The sequence below is a fragment of the Artemia sp. Qi Xiang Cuo genome, chromosome 12 (genome assembly GCF_049724085.1).
Source record: "Artemia sp. Qi Xiang Cuo chromosome 12, ASM4972408v1, whole genome shotgun sequence".
NCBI lineage: Eukaryota > Metazoa > Arthropoda > Branchiopoda > Anostraca > Artemiidae > Artemia > Artemia sp. Qi Xiang Cuo.
The window spans coordinates 72,277,029-72,299,409 of NC_142805.1; the positions used below are offsets into that span (position 1 = coordinate 72,277,029).

The window sequence follows — 22,381 nt, forward strand, 5'->3', positions numbered from 1 at the left end:
AAAACAAAGGCTATGTGCTGCTCACGAAAGCCACAGGATACAGTTAAGCCAGACCTGAAAATTAATGGAGAGAGTATCCAGTGGGTTGACGAGTTCCCTTACCTCGGCAGTCTGATTACCAGCGACAACAGTCCATCAAAAGACATCAAAAGACGTCTCGCCCTCGCGAGTTCCAGTTTCAAGGCCCTTATGCCCATATGGCGAAGCAAGGATTTGTCTCTGCGGCTTAAGACACGACTTTTTGATACCCTGATCATCCCCATCGCAATCTACTCATGTGAAACATGGACACTGAAGGTAAATGACAACCGTCGACTCGCAGCATTTGAAACTAAGTGCCTCCGCCGCATCGGCGGGATCACTTACCTTGATAGAATCTCAAAGGTCGAACTTCTCGAGCGCCTTAAAGTACAACAAACAATTCTCATGAAGATCCAGCTCCAGCAACTTCGATGGCTCGGTCACGTACAACGGATGAGTTGGTCCCGTCTCCCAAAAATCACCTTCGAAGGCCAAATTCACGGTTCTCGTCCTCGTAGTCGCCACCCAAAAAGGTGGAAGGAAAACTTTGCACCTCACCGCCTCTCGGACCTTCTTCGCCTAGCAGAAGACCGTGAAGCATACAAAAGGCACATCCACGCCGTTACGAAGAAAGAGGCCCCAAGACGACCTTCAAGGACGGATGGGACTTAAGTAAGTAAGTAAGATGAGTTTTGGAAGTCAGTGTTACTTCAAGGAGTAATTTTTACGAAAGCTAACAATCTACGTAACTTTTTGGGAAAACTTACCTCTCCAGGGTTAAACTTAACAAATGTTACCAATACAGCGCTACATATTAATAGCCGTATTCAGCCACATTTTTCATATCACATATATGTTAGTTTTCATTTTTGTATAAAAGTACAGAATATAATTAAAAAATCAGGCTTGTAAAACTTTGATGACTTTGATTAACTAAGCACTGGATCATGAAATTGGAACATTCAGTCACTTTCAAAGTCATTAAGACTCTTCAACAGATTTACTTGCATATCTAGCTCCTCTCCTTCAGAATTGGATTCTTATTCAGATGACTGGGCCTTTTTCGAAGCCCCCCCCCCCCTCCCCAGAAATAAGAAAGTCCTTGATATGGCCATGAAGATTATCTATCATTTTCTACTTCCACACTACCATCGTCTTCCCCTTAGAGCTAATTCTGTATTTATCGGAAGAATTTTTGCTGAAAAACAAGGGCCGTTAAACTAGAATAGGAATTTCTTTTAGATGCTGTAGTCAGTAACAATTCATTCGGTTGCAATTCGCTATAAAAGGGCACCGGAACTTTCGATTTCCAATTGACGGAACTTCCTCCAAAGCTTGTTCGACCGCCCCTTACACATGAAGTGCCTATGAGAAAAAATAATCACAGATATTAATACATTGAACCGGTATGGGTTTTTACTTTAGGTAATGCAATACAATTGCGTTAAAATGCAATACGATGACTTTTGAGTCATAAGGCTCTTCTTAAACAGAAGAGAAGAAATTTCAATTTCCCTTCGAATAAAAATCTGGAATTATCCAATGGGAAAATAGAGGGAATACTCTGCGAAGGAGGGGGAATATGCCATGGGGGTATTTTCCGAGGGGGGGGAATCGCCGGTTCGCGGGCAAAAGATAACATGAATACAAGATTTCCCTCAGCTGCCCAATTTAAAATAAAAATGAGGATATTGATTCTGCTTTAGCCCTTCATATTGTTGAAAATATAGATCATCTAGTTCTATTTGATGAGGCAACTTTAATATTTGATGCAAATGGCTTCCCACAATCTTTTTAGAGAGGCAATAGAAAATGGAAAAAAGAATCAATGAATAGATACCTTGCCCTAAGTTGAGATACTGGAGATATTTCTATAAACCCAATTTACAACAGCAAGATTAAAGTATTGAAATGAAATTTTTCTTGTATTTACATAAACATTATTTGACCTCACTCTTAATGAAAATTAGATCAATAGACAAGGTAAGTTAATCAATAATAAGATAATTCTTGCCCAATTTAATTGCCTAAGGGTCTTTTATTTATTTTGGATTGGTTTCTTGGTTGGCTTGATTCAGTCTTTCTTTTGCACAGTTAGAATTAATTCAAAAGGTTAGTTTACCTTCTTTTTTTGAGCACTGAAGAGGGCTGGGCGGAAGTCCCTGACGAAATATCTACGTCTATCATTTTCGCTTATTTTTGTCTGGTGGCTCACATTACCCTCGTTTTTTTTGCTATTTAATATTACTATTTTTCTAGTTCGTCGTATGTCAATCCGGCTTGTAGCCCTTTCTGGCTTCAACAGTTCACAGAACTAATGTAATTTTACTTCAGGTAATAAATCACAATTTTAAAATTATGATTACCTGTCATATAATACAGTTTATCTATCCGATAATAAGACACCTAAGTCAGACCAACGACCTTTTAAACAGGGGAACACAGCTATGCACAAAACATAATTGTACTCAATCCTTTTTCTGGCAGAATCTTCGGGCTTTTATGCTATAGAAATTGCAAGGTGCAGTAAAATGTGTCTGTAAAATACGGAAAAAACCGATAAAATACGTAAAATACCGATAAAGTAGTTATAATACGCAAAATAGGTTAAATAACAATTTTACGGTGGTCAGCAAAATTACGCTAAAATACGTAAAATACCGAATTTTACTGTGACCAATTTTACCAGTTACAACACTAAGCCCTTTGGTATTTAGCAAGCAACGTCTCAATAAGACAACTCAATAGATAAGTCTACTGTTTTTGTATATGTTAGGAAATTTCGCTTGGTTATAACTAAGGTTTCTAAAAAGTTTATAGCAGGGCCCATTGACAAAACAGTGGCCCATTGTTTTGTAAATTGAAGTTTTTTTTTGTATATATATATATATATATATATATATATATATATATATATATATATATATATATATATATATATATATATATATATATATATATATATATATATATATATATATATATATATATATATATATATATATATATATATATATATATATATATATATATATATATATATACTTTATGTTGGTGCAGAAAAATATTTCTATTTGATAATATTCTACATCGACAAGATCGCTTTGAATGGCGGTTATCAAGTTTTCGTCCCCCTCTGGGTTCCCTGGTAAATAATATGGTAAAATGTTGGTGCGGCCTGTTATATATATCGGATTATATGAATGCGCTTGAAGACGGAGTACCCCTTTTGTCAGACTCGCTGGAGTATTTTGCATTATATGCAACCAAATTAGCGATTTTTGATTTACTTGCAAAGTAAAGTTTTTTTAAATAGAATATTGGAGAATCTATTCGGTAAAAACTTCTATTGTCAAGCATTCTTTCAACCGTTGAATATTTTCTTTCTGACGTGTATGTTGGACTATCGCTTCTTCCCGCTCACGATTTATATTCAGTCGAACCACTCCGATTCCATGCACCGACGCTTCTGTTTGCAAACAGAATTCTTGTGACAAATCTGGCAATTTAAGTACCTGAGTTTTTAAAAAGATTTGTCAAAGCCTGAGCTATTGCCGCGTAATTCTTATTATGCTGTCTAAAATAGCTTAGCAAACCGCATACTGATCTACAGCTTTTTGCTCTATGGTAATTTTAATTGCTCTATCAATGCGAATTTTTCGGGATCTGGCGAAATAGTACCTTGATTTATCAAATGTTTAAAAAAATCAATTTTGGCACCACAATTTTGAACTTTTCCAGTTTTAGTTGTAACCCTGCATTTTCGAATTCTCTTAGTTAGAGAATTTTCCGAATTTTCCTAGTCGAATTTTTTGAATTTCTCTATTTTGCTATCTAGCCATGATCTTAAATGGGTAAGAGTTTTATATGATGACTTTTTAATGGGAGGCCCTTGTGTTGATATTTTGTGCGTAATCAGGTGAGTTAAACCATAATCGGCTTTGTGTCTTGCAAACGTCCATTTATAATCCCGTAGAATGCTCCCTACCTTGGTTTTAGTATTCTCTGGTAAATGGTTTTAATTAAACTACTTTAAAAAAATCAGTTTTTGCCATTCCGTAATTTTGTTCCGGTTGTGGTTTCGACGAAATTTGTCCCTGACTTGTAAAATTAATGCTTAATTTTTGACTACCTTGTGATTTAAAATCTGTATTGGAAATCTTTTCTGCCGATCCTAGGAATATTTGGTTTAGCTTTACCTTATCACTGCTTAGGTTTGATAATTTTAAATATGCAATACCGTTCTCAATTTTAATGATTTGATATTCCACGAAAGTTGTGGGATACTCCTCTAGAGTGTATCCACCTATTGTGACCATGGGTGACCTATTACAGGGTCACCATGTTCTCAGCATCCTCTAGGTCAAGCGTAACCCCTGACATAATGCTGATGTCTGCTGATGATGACATAACAGTGCATTTAGTGTTGTCATCCTCAAAAGAGGGGACACCAATGTTGAAACGGGGGGTAATGTTTAAATTCTTAAGTAGTTAATCTTAAGGAGGCTATCATATCTTGATTATGTTTTCTGACTTTTAATTTAGAGGTGGCTTCACGAAGGGTTTGAATCCCTTCTCCTATGAAATGAAGTTATGGGATCGGATTGAGTTTCGTTGCCTCTATCTTGAGATTAAGGAGTACAGATTCAGGACTGTTTGCTATCATCTGATATTGATCCCCAATGGGAACGTTACCTAGAGTACACGAGAGATCTGACTGACGTCTGACAATACAAACAAGAAGATCATAATAAACAATGGTTTTATTGTACTTACACAAGATGATAATTGACAAAATGAAAGTTAACAACTTGGTAAATGAGCATACAAATTGTATCTGGATCATATCCTAAGACTGCCTTAAAGAACCAAATTTTCAGTTTATATCTATTGTCAAACAACTGGTTTGCTGACGTCTCCCATGCGTGGGAAGACACGAAAAAAAAGTTATCACACTTAATTGCAGTCTGCATCAGCAAAAAGGTTTGATGCGAAAAAATCGTTTATGTGATACTCCCCCTAAGTCCAATGTGAAAAAATTCCAAATGTGCAATACTTAAGACGTATGTTATGCTTTGCGCTATGTTTTGCACATAAGCCCTTGCTTATAGCTGGTTCGAAATTATAAGGTGTTTTAAAATGATACTTTTTTTAAAAGATATAATTTTTGCTTTTGCGCACAGGAAATGGTTTTCCTATGCATTGCATATCTCGCTTCCCCCAGTAGATGATGTCCACATCATCAGATTAAAATATTATACTTTAGAATTTATTTTTACAATTAAAACATTGTTCATTATTTTTGTATGAAAGAAATGTATTTCATACACCCTGAGAGATTAATGTTTTATAAAGTTCCATTTTCGATTATATCCCCTAGATTATATTCATACATTTTATATTACAGTAAAGTCACTTAAATATTTTAAACACACTGTATACATAGATAGCCATGTATGTGAACATGCATGGTTATTAAAATTAACATATAGCATAACAAACGTTCACATTTATTTGCTGGTTTTCTGGCCTATATTCACTTAACTTGTCACTTAAATTTTGTCATATACTATGTTTATAATCTGTTCTGTTCACTTTTTGCCATAATTCTACATGTCTCTTATCTACCCTAGCCACTTGTTGATTTTGGTTAACTATTGTTCTTATTGCAAAAGCAAACATCTAGTCTTTTTTCCCATTGCCCTCATAATTAAACTTGAAATTTGTAATAGTCTATAACTTATGTAAACTTATGTAAGTCATGATTGGTTCCCTGTTTTCCATTGTTTTCACATCAAGGCATATGTTAATACCTTATTTGGATTTAATAAAGATAGAAGTTTATCTAAGGTATATCTTATCTTTGTTTTTGAAGAACTTCTTCTTATAACTTCCTCCTGAAGGGTGGTTTTCTTTTTCTTGTCTTGTATCATTTGGCGGCTTCTTATTTGATTGTGCGCTTGGTTATGTCTTCATCTGATTATCTTGGATGCTTGGTTTTGGTCTGCGTACATGTGACTTCCTTTGTTTGGTATATGATTCTTTTCTAGTTGAAGATTCTTCTTTGTCGAGTTATTCTTCTGTTCTATGTTTTCTACAAGATAGGGAACAACATTATTTTAACAGCATCTCTTTATGATGACTGGATTTCTCTTGATGCAATGATCAGCATAACTGGGAAATATCAACAATGTATCTTCTCGGGTTTTGTCAGTGGTTGACGAATTATGACAAAGGTGTTACATTGCTTGTGACCAAGTTGGTATCTTTGTGACATGCCAGTTCCTATAACAGAAATTCTAGGCAGATTTGTGTTCAACAACATGTATTAAAGAAAATCTTTGAATATCTCAACAATTAAAGGTATAAGACACTAATAATATCATAAAAATACATAGCTACATACATATATTGTGTGCAGCTTGTAAAATACAACGGTTACATATATAAGCACTGTCTTCACCACTTATTACATTACTGTGGTGGAATAGTTGCAGGGTTACATAAAAAGCATAAGAGTATATTTTGAAGTTACACTAACTATAATTAATAATGGAGGTCTTCATTAACTTGGCTTTTGGTGCCTTCTTTATTGCTGATGTATGTTATTGAAACAGTACATTAACAATATTTATTTACAACAGGTTTTGGATATCAGAATTTACAATCTCATCTCTCTTGTATTATATAATATCCCCTTAATTTGTGAGGCTTAGTTATTGTCAGGAGCTGATGGATTTAATTGATGCATTTCTTGCACATCCATTTCTTCTTGTTTGAACCATTTGTTGCTTATTTTTAAGAGCCTACCATAGTTTAAAGTTAATATGGCTCCTATTGTTAATGAAACAAGAAATACCAGGGATATTGTTATAATAATGTTGTACCATGAGTTGGGTGAAAATAGACCATATTGGTTCTCGACATATTCTAGTCTTTGATCTTCATTTGTGAAGAATGGTATCTGAGAATCCAATGCCTCTTTTATTTTTGTTAGTGGCACTGTGCCTTTTATGTTGTCTATTTTTCTCCAGATAGAGTTTTTTATTTCTTCATCATTTATATTTGGGATTGTAAATGATAAATTTAGTCCCTGAAAATTTAATAATTTTGGACTTAACATATTTGTACGTGTCATAATTAATGGTTTGCACTGTACTTTCCTTGTTTATCAGGCGGCACCTTAGTTTGATTGTTATGGTTCCCACATCCTGTAATAGCAGTTCAGTTCGGTAGCTTGGGTCTATTTTCTCAGTATTGTTGTAGCAAGAAATGGTTCCAACAGTTGTTTTAGGGACAGTAAATAGCCATAGGTCATTTCTGAGGTTGATAAATATTTCTCGTTTTGCATTTCCTATAAGCGCTTTGCACGAACTTGGGACGTCCTCCTGTTGGGATTCTTTTAGAAAAATATCCAACATACATGATCCTATTTTTACATTGTAGATAGGTAATGTTAGTTGGCAGACCAAGTTTTTGAATGTGACACATTCTTTTAAGTCTTGTGCATTTGCCAATGCATATTTCCTTCTGTCTTGGTCAATTAACAAATACTCTGCCTCTGGGATGATGCTTACAAATGAATTGGTTTCCTTAATATTAACAGGAAAGGTAGAAATTTTATATAGATCATATACTGATTGTTGATTGATCAGGGGTATTGTTACTACTGCAAAAAGTTGGTCGTTTATTTCTGTAAAATGTACATTTAGTTTGGTATAATATAGGAAAAGGTTAGCAACTTCTGGTTCCACTGGTAAATGGAGACCAAATGTTAAGTGGGTTTTAATCTCATCTAGGATATTTTTTAAGCTGGTTGATCAACTAAATCATAGGATAATGTTCCGCCTGTTAGCGCAAATAAGGCAAATTCGAATTTACTCACATCTGTAGCCAGATTTAGTAACGACATGGTTATGATGTCTATTGATACTAGTGTTAGTCCAGAATCTGATAATACACGGTCAACTTCATTTTTCAAGTAATTCATTGTATTGACTGTTCTTGAAATTTTCTCGGAAATTTCTTCAATTTTGTCTTTTTGGTAGCTAGCTATGATTTCTTGTATCTTCTGGACGTGTAGTGTGGTGTTCATTGCTGTATTCAATTTTTTCACATTTTCTCTTAATATGTTTAAGTCTTCATCGGTTGATAACACAAAGAGTCGTGAGGCAAGTTCACCAATGACTGGTATTAAGCTTGTGGACCTTCGATATCTGCTTTTCCTGAAGAAGACTTCAAATATTCTTGTTGTGCTTTGCTTGAGTTTTTGTATTTCAGCATTGAATAGTTCAAATAAGGTTTGCAACCTTTGTCTGTACAATATTAGGAAGGTTTGATGATATGATAATTTAAGAGTATTTTCCTTTGTTAATTCTGGGAGTACTTCCAAGTTATCTTCTGTAGGTTCATCAGCTACCAGTCGTATTCAGATTTTCTTTCCATCATTGGTCCAACATTCTCTTGGGTAGTCATCATCATTATCCTTACCATTTTTATTTTTTTTTATATTTTTTTGTCCACTATAATCATTTTCGATGATTGGGATTCTCATTCGTATTCCAGTATTCTTATTCATTGACGATTTCCACACCCACCTGGTGGTTTGGGGTAACTGTTTAATTGTTATGTAATTCTCATTTGGGTATATCCGTTTGGGGAGGGAATTGGTTGTTGTTTCAGATATTGATGTTTCCAATTCTATAGGTTCTGGGGTAATGGTTATTATTTCTCTTGTAGGTTCTGGGGTGGTGGTTATTACTTTTCTTGTTGTGATATTTAAGATCATTGTGGTCTTGTTATCTCCACTTATGTTTATTGTTGGATTTATTTTTCTACAAAAATATTGACATTTAAATTTGTGTATTGGCTTGCTCACATTGTTTGTAGAATTTGTAGAAATTTCTATTCCTTCAGTGCCTTTTATTATTTCTGGTATTTTTCTTCCTTTTAACACTTCATTTGACTTTACTGTGGTTATTTGAATTGGGGGTGAAGTGGCTTTTGATGCGTCCTTAGGGGCTGCACCTTCTTCAATTTGAGTTGATTGAGTGTTTAGTACCTCAGATTTAGATGTACTGGATTGCATAGTATCTTGGGGATTCGTTGTGATCTCAGTGTTTATTCCAGGAATTGATAGGTCATCATAAATTTTTACTAAGACTTTTTTGTTCCATAGTCCCTTGAGAATGTTCCATGCATTAGGTCCCTTGAGAAAATTCCATATATTTGGTAGTATTTTGCAAAATTAAATTTTATTTATTTTGATTGGCTTTGAGTTTAGAAACGGAATTTCTTTGTTTAAATTGACGCCATTTTAAGAATGACTGTTGAGGAGTACATATTGCTGAAATGATTTAGTCTGATTAGAAGAAGAAGTTTGCCATTTCATATTATTATAGTCGCACAGTAAGTTCTTTATTGGTTTTAAATCGCATGGTGGGAGTTCTATTTGTTAAATGATTTACAGGATTATACTTTTTGTTAATTGATTTGACCTTTTGGATTTGGTTCTCTGTAGCTGGACTATAGGATTTTCCAAAGGTGTTGACATTTCATTTTCTGATTTTAGTATGTTTGTGGTCATGAATTGTAATTCAAAAATTTGGTTGTTCTTCTCAGGATTATCATGTTTGTATATTAGATATTTTTAAGTTTGGTTGGGAGGTTAAGGTTTTTCAAAGAGTTTGTAATTCCAGATTTTCTCATATATTGGCGTATATTTTTTCTGCATAGTTGGTCTAGTGTGGGATTTCTTAGGTTGATGCGTGTTATTTTAATGGTTATTTGCATGTGATAAAATAAAAAACTTGAACTCTTAATCTTTTCTTCAAAAGCTACTAGGTCTACGCCTGGCAATATTTTTGAACCAAAGTTTTCATCATTTTTGTAGAAACCAAGGATTATTTTTCATAATTCCTGATAATCTTGTTCGTATGAATAGTAGGTTACTAGACCAGATGATAATTCAATTTGGTTTTGATTAATATAATTTTTGGAGAGAGCAAGGAGTAAATTGTTTGTTTTCACAAGGTTGTATCCTTGATCTAGAAGTATTGATAAGAATGTTAGTGGCCATATAATTGTGAAACCTTGATCATCATATGTGTGCCATAGGTTTTCACCAATTAGAGATTCTATTAAGGGATAAGCATTTCTTTGGGATCTTTTAATTAATACCTCAAAAGTTAGGGAGGCAAACTTTCGTTTGTATTGGAAACTTTCCTGAACTACTCTTGGGGAGAAGGTACAGAACATCAGTTTGATCATGATATCAATTATCAAATCATTTTTGGTAATTAAGGGGATTTGTAGTAGCGAGTCAAGGCTTGTATGGTTCAGATTACTTACTGCTTCATTTAGGGCATAATTAAAGATCAATTCATTCAATCCGTGATTTATTCTTGACATATTTGGTAAGCTGTGGGTTTTAATCATGTAATTTTCCTAACTTTGGGGATTTTTCAGAATCTTCTTCGTTTTGGCTATGCTTAAATTTTTTTAAATCAGATCAGCTCGATGCCTTTTTTATTTACATTTTTTTGAAGATATCTACTTAATAAGCTAGTTAAAGGTTTTTGAATTAATTTACCTTTTTTATTAACCATATGTCTTCCTGATAATCTGGTAATGATGCGTTATATACATATTCCTGACTTTAATGTTCAGACATTTTATAATGTGCATTTGGGCATACATATTGTTGTTGGATCTATTACGGTCATGATTGGCCCTTCAGTCATCATAATGGTTGGGGTTTGAGTTCTAAAACGTATTTGGGAGATTAGTTTGTTTGTCTGACAGACTGATTTGTTGTTTATGAATATTGTACATTGCTCATGGTTTAGATACATCATATGGATCAATGATTTAAAAGGAATTCAGTGGCTTAATGTTTTTTTGTTACATAGTAAGGGAAACCCAAGGTTTGACAAAGTAAAATTGATTTTTGGATATTATTTCTTAATATATTTTTGCACCAGTCTTGCAAGGGGTTATACCTTGTAACTACTGTTTTTATAATATCAATATTTAATTGTACATCTGCACAGAGACGTTTACAACAATTCCTTTTTTCGTATACTATTATGTCTGATTGTGGATATTTTTCTTCCAAAATGTACATCATTTTTAAATAAGTTCAGTGTGATATTTTTTATATCTTCGTATGTGTTGCCATCCACCATAAAAATTTTTGTATTTATTGTTCCAGTTATTTGATGATTGCTTTGAAGCAGTTGGCATTGTCTTGAGGATTTTCCAAACAAAACTTGATTTTTTTTTAGACACATCTCACAAAGGTTAGTCTGTTCTAATAAGTTATGGCCTTGATCCACTAAGATTGATAGAATTTCAGAGGCCAAAATGTTGTTGTCCTGTTTTTGTTCATGGAGTAGTCTAATATCTTTACGATTTCTGCTGCCATTATACGGTATTTATTTTGTGGGATATTTTGTACAAGTACTATGAAGATTAAGATAGCATCTTTTTTTCCCTTTTGGTTAGAGAATTTATCTACTATAGTTAAGATAATGTCACCTAATAGTTCATCAGTGAGTATGATTGTAGGAGTTTTTCAATTATAATATAGTCAAGAATTCCTACAGCCTGGTTTATATTTTAATAAAATAATTCTTGTCTAAATTAATGATCAATTTAAGCTAGATTTGGTATGCTACATAATTTTAGTTTTAGATGGCCCTTGGTTAATAATATTCTTACTTTGGTACCGCCATAGATAACTATGTTGATCAAATCTTTCTTTTGAATATTACTTGGTGAGGTTATGTTAGTTAAACTATGGTTTTTGTACATTATGTACTTTTTTTTCTTGAAAGATATGAATTTTTTTGTATATTAGTTTTTTAATGTTAGTATTCTAAATATCAGGTAACTTACCTAGCACCTTGGAAACATGCATAAATTTTTCATTCAATAGTTTTATCCATAATCTTAAGTAATACACCATATAATAAATTTGGAAATGAAAGACCAAAAAAAATCCTTTTTTTTTCTTTTGTTCTAAGGGGTATAGTTGATATTGATTTTATCATATTTATTAATAACGTGCACAATATAACCAACTTTTTTAATACACTCAATCATTTGTAGAACGCTATAACAAAAATAATAATATTTATATGTATTGATAACTAATTACTAGCATAACGTAAATACACATTGTTAACTATTTAAAATTTTTAAATTGAAGTGTGTTAATTTTATATGACCAATTTTTGATGAAAAAAAATTTTTGTTGAGGATGCTTTTTATTTCTGGTCTTTTGCTGCATTCAATTTTTATTTACTTGTTTTTCTTCTTTTGACTATTATTTTTTTTCTTTTATTGGTGTATTATATGCTTTTAGGATTATATAGGTATTGCTTGTAATATCTTATCTCTTGGAGTGGGTCATGATAACCTTGATATTTTACACAGTCCTTGTTTCCTTCAATTTTAAAACATATTTTTTGTTTCCTACATTTATCTAGTAGGGCTAATTAGGTCTGAGAAGGACCTTTGGCACACCAGTAACGGACTTTATGTTGTTTTAGCAAGTTCCTATTTTCCTTTTGAATGTTTTGAAGGTACTTGCCCTTTCTCCTGTTGTACTTTATTCCCAATTTCCCTCTTGCTGGTCGATATTTGGGTTTATTTGCAAATTATAATCCAAAATTGTATGATTCTTTGTCATGTTTTCTTAAATCATACTTTACATCCCACTTTTTTGCAAAAATATTATTTCCTTCTTTGTCCACTATGAGGATTGCCGCTGAGTATATTATGTTTTCTTTGGCAAACCTGATAGTTATGAATTCTGTGTCAATAATTGCCTTGGCCATTTTTCTGAAATGAAAGGTAGTTTCTATTGGCTATTGTCTTGTTGTTTTACTTCAAAATTAGTTACATAGATGGTGACCTTAGGTCGAAATCAAAATTTTGTTTCCCAGTATTTCCTCACACTAGGGCACTTACGTTCGACATAATTCGATGCTTCTAAAGCTCCAAATTAACTAAGACTGAATATTTATTTTTGAATGGAAAGTAAGGTAACTTTAGGCCCAAGTTGAATTGTTTCTCACCAGTGCCACCTCGCACTTGGTTATTACAGTTTAATTCTCCAAAGTTCCGTACTAGTTTAAAATTATTCCATGAAACTACCTTTATTTATTTTTTTAATTATTGTGGGGTATGAATATGTATTGCCATACAATCGTACGCAGCGCACAATTATATGGCAAGACTCTTTATCCAAACCTTCAACCACCACCAACTATTATTCAATCACTATTAATAGTGATTGACGATTTAGACAACAAACACCCCAGCCGAAGTTAACGTGATGATAAACAAAGTCTTATGACTAACGCAAATAACCATGAAGGATTTTATTTGAAAAAAAAGTGGTATCTGACAGTTTTTCAGACAATATCATAATGCACTGGGAGGAAGAAATAGGGTCTGAAGACCAAAATATTCTTCTTAAGGAAGAAAACGAGGGTTACGTCAATGTAGTGCAACAAAACGCAAAGTTGTCAAAAGAGATCTTCTGCTATATTCACACTCAGAAAACAATTATATGGCAAGAGATTCTTGGTGATCCTCATGTTTGCCTACTCCAGAGGCTGCCCGGGATTTAAGACGTCTGTTCACTGCATTTTCTTTTAAGATTAACTATAACATAATAAAATGTTATTTAGTAATTTTTCGTATTACAATTCATGAATCAAAATATTTAATACAAAGATTAATTATGGTGATCCTGTTATTTTTATACTTGGGAACTTGGTAGTTTTTATTTTGATTTTACTGGCCATTGGAGAAATACGCGCTGCTTATTTTTTGTGTGTCATGTATGTTTGTGGTCACCCTTTGTAAGCATAGCCGCGTGCGTGAGTGTCTACTTTTACCAATTATCCAGAATTGGGCTAAGAGTTTCTTTTAAATTTTCAAATTTTTTAATTTTTTTGATTTCACCCTCTACCTTCACTACTATGTATTCGTTACATTTTATATTCGTCTTGAATGTTATTTTTGTTCCTTCTCCTGGATAGTTGTGATAATACATTAGGTATTTTAATAATCTTTTTGGGAGGGGCAATTTCCTTATTTGTGTTACGTCTGGGATCATGTGATTACGTATTTTTTTCCGACATAGACCCAATAAGGTAGTTACTTCATCTCCGACTGAGAGAGGTCTGTATATTAATTCGAGGGTTACCACATCCTTTTCTCTGGTTGGATTTGTGTCCCTCTTTTCCTCAAATGTTAATACATGATCATTTTTGATTTCAAACTGGAAGTTCCTATTGGATTGATACAGATTGTAAATCATGGACTTTAGTATATTGTAGTCATGGAGCCTAATGAAGTAGTTGTTTATTGGTCCCCCTGATGGTAGTGCCCAAAGGTGATCGTCCTCAATTCTTTGGAAGAAGACTTGAACCGTATTACGAATCATAAAGTCAGCTTGGCGCCTCCTAAAACGGTTCAAATCCCTATGCCATAAGTACACGTCTTGATTCATTAATATCTGAATCAGATCGAAGTGCCAGAAGTTAAATATCCGAACAAGGTTAGGTCGTTCGGTTACATACGGAATAAATTTACGAATTATTTCATGAACCATGAACTGGAAGATCAATTTCTGGTGAGATGAATCCTTTGGTACTGACTTGCTGAGAATTCTAAATGTCCTAATGGCCTTTTTCACTTTAATGATTTTGGGTAGGTGTGTAATGTCGTCATGTACCTTTAATTTTATAATGATGTCCATGAAATTGCCTAGATTCTTACGAAACCATCTTCTATTGTTTAACAAGTAAGATTTTGTTTCGTGGTGAAGCAAGATCATTCTTAAGATCTTAAGATCCAATTTTGTGATTAAATACAGTGTATTTAAGGTTAACTGGGTAGTTGTTCAAGCCCCATTGCCGAGTGAGGCTCTTACAGCGTGGGGGTTATACGCTTGGATGGCCAGATCCAAGGGAGGGATGTTGAGAGATGTTTCTTCCCCACTAATAAGAACTGTTGGTTCATTGGTAATGTCATATTTATTTGCGTCCCACATATCTCCAATAGTATTTAAAACGTTTTTATATTTCATCCTTTCAGGAGTCAACTTTTTGAATCTATTTCTTCTTCCTGTGGAAGTATTTTCGGTTACAAATTGATGTAGTATCATTTTGCCTGACGAGATAAATTCGTCAGATATAATTTGTTGATTCTCAACTCCGTATTCAGTCATTATTGGGTATAGGGATGAATGAAAAATTATTTGTTTTTGAGTAATTGGGTCTACAGGCTAAGTATGGGTACTTATGTATTAAAATCAAGCAAAATTAAAAATACTAAAATATTAAATTTGTAGTATAATGTAGTAAAAAAATAGGATTATAAAAAAAATTTTAGTTAGCTAAGGGCAAAAATTTTTTTTGTTTTTTTAATATTACACAGTAAGGGGTTAGTTACTAAATGTTAGTTTAGCAAACTGTCACTCTATTTTTGTTAGTGTGTTAATTGTTTAAATAAGAATCTTACTCACTTTCCTTGGAGCAACTTGACAGTTTTTTTTTTGTCCAAGTGATTTAATGCACCTGAAAGTGATATGTAATATAAAGGGTGGATATTGCGTGCGGATATAATATAAGGATTAGTACATTTAAACTTATTTATATATCTAATTTTTTTGTTTTTTTCACTACCCTGCCGGATTTGGTTGTTATTTCCTTGGTTGATTGGGGCTTGTCTTTTTTTTGGTTTGGCTAACGAGATTATGTCGAATTTTTTATATTGTTTATTTAGAAATTTTTGACCTTTTAGTGTTGCCTCCTTTCCGTGCAATGCCGCCAAAGTTGGTTTTGAACTTTTTGGATCTCTGAATTTTTCCTGGTCAGATCCGTCTTCCGACTCTGATGTACTTAATGATTCAGGGTCTGTAATGGGGGACTTTTTGGACTTGGGGGTAGAGCCGGCCTTGCCTTCAAAAATTTCTTCCCCCCTTGAAGTTGTAGGCTTATAAATTGCTTGTTTAGGAGGGACTCTTACTTCTGGCGGATTAAATGATTCCTGTGAACTCTCTGAAGAGTCAAAAGTTTTTGTCGGATTCCGCCATTGCTTGAAAGTAAAGTCTTCTGGGGGATGTGGCAATTGTTGTATCAAAGTCTCCTTCCAAGATGTCCAATTCCTTGGTTTGGCCTTTGATACCGTTATATCGTGATCATGGGATTTTTGAGTGTCCTCTGTCGTTTCAGGATTTACCTTGAGTGTCCTGTGTCCTGTTATGATAGGGTAGTTTATTTTGTCCATTTCTTAGCGTAAAGATATTCCTCGTGGTTCGCGGGGGTACTCTGATTTTTGGTTGCTAGGGCTATCAATAGTTCTTTTTAACTCATCATAGACTGATACAGGTCGCCCTATGGGAGTTGTTGGTGAAATTAAATCGTTTGGGAATGGTTCGGCAAGATGGGGGGTTGAAATTCTATCGGGAAAAACTTAAGATTTCGGAGAAATGGTATAATCTTGATCCTCTGAACTCTCTGTGGAGGATCAATTATTTTCCCCGTATTTTAAGTTATTTGGGATTTGATTCTTTGGGCTAACCAAATTTGTCATTGCCAAGAATTCATTGAAATCCTCTTCTTCGCTCTCCTTTTCGAAATATCCTTGCTTGAAATTAAAGGGTTTTAATTCACTTAATCTTGATCTAGGTGGTTTATTTTCTACATTTGAGGAATCAGACTTCGTGGGTTGTGGGACTCAGGCTTCCGGAAATTTCACTCTGTTTATACGATTGATGTGAGTTTTATAAGTTTTTCCCGTACTTGAGCTGAATATCTTAAATGTAATTTTATTATCGTATTTCTTTATAATTCTGTAAGGGCCAGAGTATCGATCCGAGAGCTTCTTACCCTCTTTTTTCATTTCGTTGTTAACATAAACGAAATCCCCTACATTGAAATTTAAATCTCCCTTGACGTTTAGTATATTTTTATTTTCCTGATTTATATTGGATTTTTCTATTTCTTTCTCAAAAATTTTATAAGTCTTTCTCATTATAATAATAAATTAATGCTTGTAATCTTCGGAATCTTTATAATACTGTCTTGATTCGATAATTTCATCATAGGGAATTCGAAAATCTCGTCCGAAAAGTATATAAAAAGGGTTGTCTTTCACTACTGGTGAGAATGCCGTGTTGATCACGTTAGTTAGGTAAGGTAAGGTCTCATGCCAGTCTCTTCTATTCTCTTTTGTGTAAATTCCTAAAATATTTGAAAATAGTTTATGTCTATTTTCAATTTTCCAATTGGCTTGATGATGATATGGGGTTGTTATTAACTTATCAATGTGGAGAAAGCTCATTAAATCTTTAGTGACTTTTGAGACAAAATTACTCCCGTTATCACTCAGCACTGTATTTGGTATTCCGAAATTTAGGAACAACTTAGCAAGTGTTTTACTGGTGGTATAGGCACTTTGATTTTTTAACACTTTAGAAAAAGTGAAACCGAAAAAATGGTCGATGACCGACAAGATGCAAGTCTGACCTTTGCTAGATGTGGGCAAGCCGCCATTAGTGCCATATAGATCAAATGAAATTATGTCAAATGGAAACCTTGCTATGGGGGTTCTTCCCATGGGTGGATTAGGGTATATAATCGGATTTTTTCTCAGATTACACGTGTTACATTTGTTTATGAAGTCCTTAAGTTTAGTTAGAGTTGATGGGACATAAAATTACTGCTTCAATTTGTGAAAAGTCCTAGGTGTCCGCCTATCTCTGAATGGAAATATTTAAATGCAGGAATTTCTATATTTTGGGGTAAAACTGGAATTATAGCAGTTTGGTTTCGGTTGGTCTCATTGGTTATTATTCTACATAATATTTTTTCATCCAAATCATAATAATAATTATCTATCTCCTTTTTGAGTGTTTTTAAATAACATGGTAATTCTTGATCATCTAGGAAATATTTTATCAGGGCAGTATATGTTTCATCTGTATTTTGGCTTTCTTTTATACTAATCAAGGATAGCGGGCCATATTAATTTTTTAACTCAGTGGCTATATTTGTTTTGATTTTTCTACTTTTAGGGGCTTTTTTTCAGTTTATCTCGTTAACTTCATTTTCCAAGGGGTTATCCTCTGGAAATCTACTTAGGTAATCACAAGGAGTGTTTTCGTTTCCCTTGAGGTGTTCAAAGTCATAGTCTAAATCTTGTATTTTGAGTATCCATCGAGCAAGGATTCACGTTGGTTTTTTAAAAGTTTGTAGGTATTGCAAGCTCTTATGATCACAGCGTAGTTTAAATTTCCTACCCATCAAATAATGTCTAAATTTGTCTAGGTGATGTATTATTGATAACAACTCAAGCATGGTGGCTGAATAATTTTTTCTCCCGGGGTGAGGGTGCGACTAGCATATGCTATTATCTTTTCTTCCTTTATAATTTTAACATTTTCGCCTCTTTTGAATGTTTGTAAGAGACAGGCCCCTAGTCCCTTTGTTGATGCATCAGGAGTGACTATGAATGGTCCCGGTTGGAAGTTTGGCAATGATAAGATTGACTCTGATGTGAGTGCTTTTTTTAGATAATCTAATGATTCTTGCGCTTCTTTTGACCAATTAATCTTTTGTGGTTTTCCTCGAGTAAGGTCAGTTAGGGGCTTGGCTATCTGGGAATAGTTTCGTATGAATCTTCGAAAGTAACCACAAAGTCCCAGGATACCTCTTGACTGTTTTATAGTTTGGGGGCTTTGAGATTCTCTACTATTTTTACTTTTTCTGGATCAGGGGCTATTTGGCCTTGCGTTACTACTACTCCCAAAAATTTTATTTTATTTTGTAACAAGTTTACTTTTTCCGGTCTACATTTAAAATTTCCCTCTCTAAATTTTTCGAATACCTTGGATAGGGTAATTAAATGGTCCTCAGCATTTTTATCCATGCAAATCACGTCATCCACGAAATGGATTATGTTATTTAGGCCTCTTAGAAGGTGAAGCAAGGGTCTGCACAAGGCGCTAGAACTGGTTTTTGAGCATACAAATTGTCTCTGGATGATATCCTAAGACTGCCTTAAAGAACCAAATTTTCAGTTTATAGATATTGTCAAACAACTGGTTTGCTGACGTCTCCCATGCGTGGGAAGACACGAAAAAAATTTATCACAATTAATTGCAGTCTGCATCCGCAAAAAGGTTTGATGCGCAGAAATCGTTTATGTGATACTCCCCCTAATTCCAATGTGAAAAAATTTCCAAATGTGCAATACTTAGGACGTATGTTATGCTTTGCGCTATGCTTTGCACGTAAGCCATTGCCTATAGCTCTTTCGAAATTATAGGGTGTTTTAAAATGATACTTTTTTTTTAAAAGATATAATTTTTGTATTTGCGCAAAGAAAACGGTTTTCCTATGTATTGCAATGTTACGAAAAACGTGTTTCTGGGCCATGGTACGTTGTTGTAGGTATTGTCCCATAAATTCCATATGCTTCAACAGCACCCGCACTTATCTTCCTTCTTTCCTTGCATCTTCACTTTTGAATTTGGTGGCCTTCCTTTCTTCCATAAACTTTCGCATTAGGAATATCCATAGCTTTAGGCAATCATCAGCTGTAAAGAGAAAAACTGCTATAATTAAACGATTTAACAATTAATAACAAACATAATACAAATAGTTTTAAAACAACAACACTAAACAATTAGTTTTGTATGGGAGATATATTATTTTTTTGGTATTTTTAATCGGACAACTACAAGCAGGTTTGGAGTAAAAGTTTGGCTGTATGTTATTTACTAAAATTGAGATTTAAAGAGTGGATAATTCAGCATATTTTTCATTGTTTATTCAAACACTAGATGTAGTTTGTCGTGGAAAATACTGTTAACACAGTTCCTAAGCTCTAAAAAGACAAAAACTTTGAAACCAAATAGTGCGTGGGATGGGCTGACTGTGATGTTGCAAAGAGAGAAAACATTCAAGGCCCTTTCAATATTGTCTTTGAATATAATTTTCATCATTTTCATATTAAAAATACTCATCTAGGTTTATGTTTAGGGTTTTTATCCTCTAAAATCTCTGCAAAAGGTTAATAGAGGGAACTAATGTTATATTCACTTAAGTTTGATGTAAAAAAAATAATATAAATGTTACTTCCTGTAAAATATATTAAAGCAAAAGTAAAAGTACTATGAAAGACCCAAAATATTTCTTAAGAGAGGGAAAACACAAGTTAAAATTCATCTTAACCTAATGGTGAATTTTTATCTGAAACTGACAAAGTGGATGACTATTTGCAATTTCAAGAAAGTCGTTTCTACAATACTGTTTTGGGTCTTTGATTACACTTGAGGTATAATTTATAGATTTTTCAACATATTATATGTTTGTAAAAATTGTTACTACCAATTGGGATGGCAGAAAGACCCAAAATATTTCTTAAGAGGAAAAACACAAGTTAAAATTCATCTTAACCTAAAGGTAATTTTTTTTATCAGACACTGGCAAAGTGGAATTTTTACAATACAAAATAGATGAAAAACAAATTAACTGAAATACGACAGAATGTACCATAATTTGGTGTCAACTTAATGTTTGATTTGGGTCAGAAACCATCAAAATTAGAAAACTATTTCCAACGAGAAATGCAAAGATTTTTTTTTAATGAGATTAAATTATGCAGTACTGGTGCATTAATCGCACTCTTTTATATTCCGCTAAAGAAGTTAAGTTTGGCTAATTCTAATGAAATAAATAGGATAATACTATAATAGTTTAGTTACAAATTTGGGCTATAGATTTGAACATTAGGGGGGGGGGGGGTAAACAATACCATATATTAAATATGTAAGCGAACCTAACCAATATACCTAAAGCCTCCCCTAAAACCCAAAAAACAACATATTAAATATTGTAAAAACAATGAAAACTACTCTTTGCATTCCAATTCTTAATAGCAGTGTCTTGAAATAATCAGTCTGGCGGGTATCTGTCCCTGTATTTGCAACGTCTCCAGTTTGGCATTCTATATACATTATATAAAAGAGTATGTTTAATGCACTATTACCAATTATGCGCAATAAATCCTCATTATGTAGTATACAATTTCAACAAATCACATGAGAAGAGAAGTAAATGGAAAACGTCTGGTTCATCCAGACGTTTGACAATCCCGTAGAATGCTCCCTACCTTCGTTTTAGTATTCTCTGGTAAATGGTTTTAATTAAACTACTTAAAAAAAATCAGTTTTTGCCATTCCGTAATTTTGTTCCAGTTGTGGTTTTGACGAAATTTGTCCCTGACTTGTAAAATCTATGCTAAATTTTTGACTGCCTAGTGATTTTAAATCTGTATTGGAAATCTTTTCTGCCGATTCTAGGGATATTCGGTTTAGCTTTACCTTATCACTGCTTAGATTTGACAATTTTAAATATGCAATACCGTTCTCAATTTTAATGATTTGATATTCCACGAAAGTTGTGGGATACTCCTCTAGAGTGTATCCACCTATTGTGACCATGGGTGACCTATTACAGGGTCACCATGTTCTCAGCATCCTCTAGGTCAAGCGTAACCCCTGACATAATGCTGATGTCTGCTGATGATGACATAACAGTGCATTTAGTGTTGTCATCCTCAAAAGAGGGGACACCAATGTTGAAACGGGGGGTAATGTTTAAATTCTTAAGTAGTTAATCTTAAGGAGGCTATCATATCTTGATTATGTTTTCTGACTTTTAATTTAGAGGTGGCTTCACGAAGGGTTTGAATCCCTTCTCCTATGAAATGAAGTTATGGGATCGGATTGAGTTTCGTTGCTTCTATCTTGATATTAAGGAGTACAGATTCAGGACTGTTTGCTATCCTCTGATATTGATCCCCAATGGGAACGTTACCTAGAGTACACGATAGATCTGACTGACGTCTGACAATACAAACAGGAAGATCATAATAAAAAACGGTTTTATTGTACTTACATAAGATGATAATTGATAAAGTGAAAGTTAACAACTTGGTAAATCAGCATATAAATTGTCCCTGGATGATATCCTAAGACTGCCTTAAAGAACCCAATTTTCAGTTTATAGCTATTGTAAAACAACTGTTTTGCTGACGTCTCCCATGTGTGGGAAGACACGAAAAAAGTTATCGCACTTAATTGCAGTCTGCATCAGCAAAAAGGTTTGATTCAAAGAAATCGTTTATGTGATACTCCTCCTAAGTCCAATGTGAAAAAAATTCCAAATGTGTAATGCTTAAGACGTATGTTATGCTTTGCGCTATGTTTTGCACGTAAGCCATTACTTATAGCTGTTTCGAAATTGTAGGGTGTTTTAAAATGATACTTTTT

At 33.6% G+C, this 22,381-nt stretch overlaps 2 pseudogenes; both read right to left on the reverse strand.

Annotated features, from left to right (window-relative positions):
- Positions 1-6,733: 6,733 nt before the first annotated feature.
- Positions 6,734-9,249, reverse strand: LOC148946476 (uncharacterized; annotated as a pseudogene).
- Positions 9,250-15,561: 6,312 nt separating this feature from the next.
- On the reverse strand, positions 15,562-21,550 carry LOC148946477 (uncharacterized; annotated as a pseudogene).
- Between the last annotated feature and the right edge of the window lie 831 nt (positions 21,551-22,381).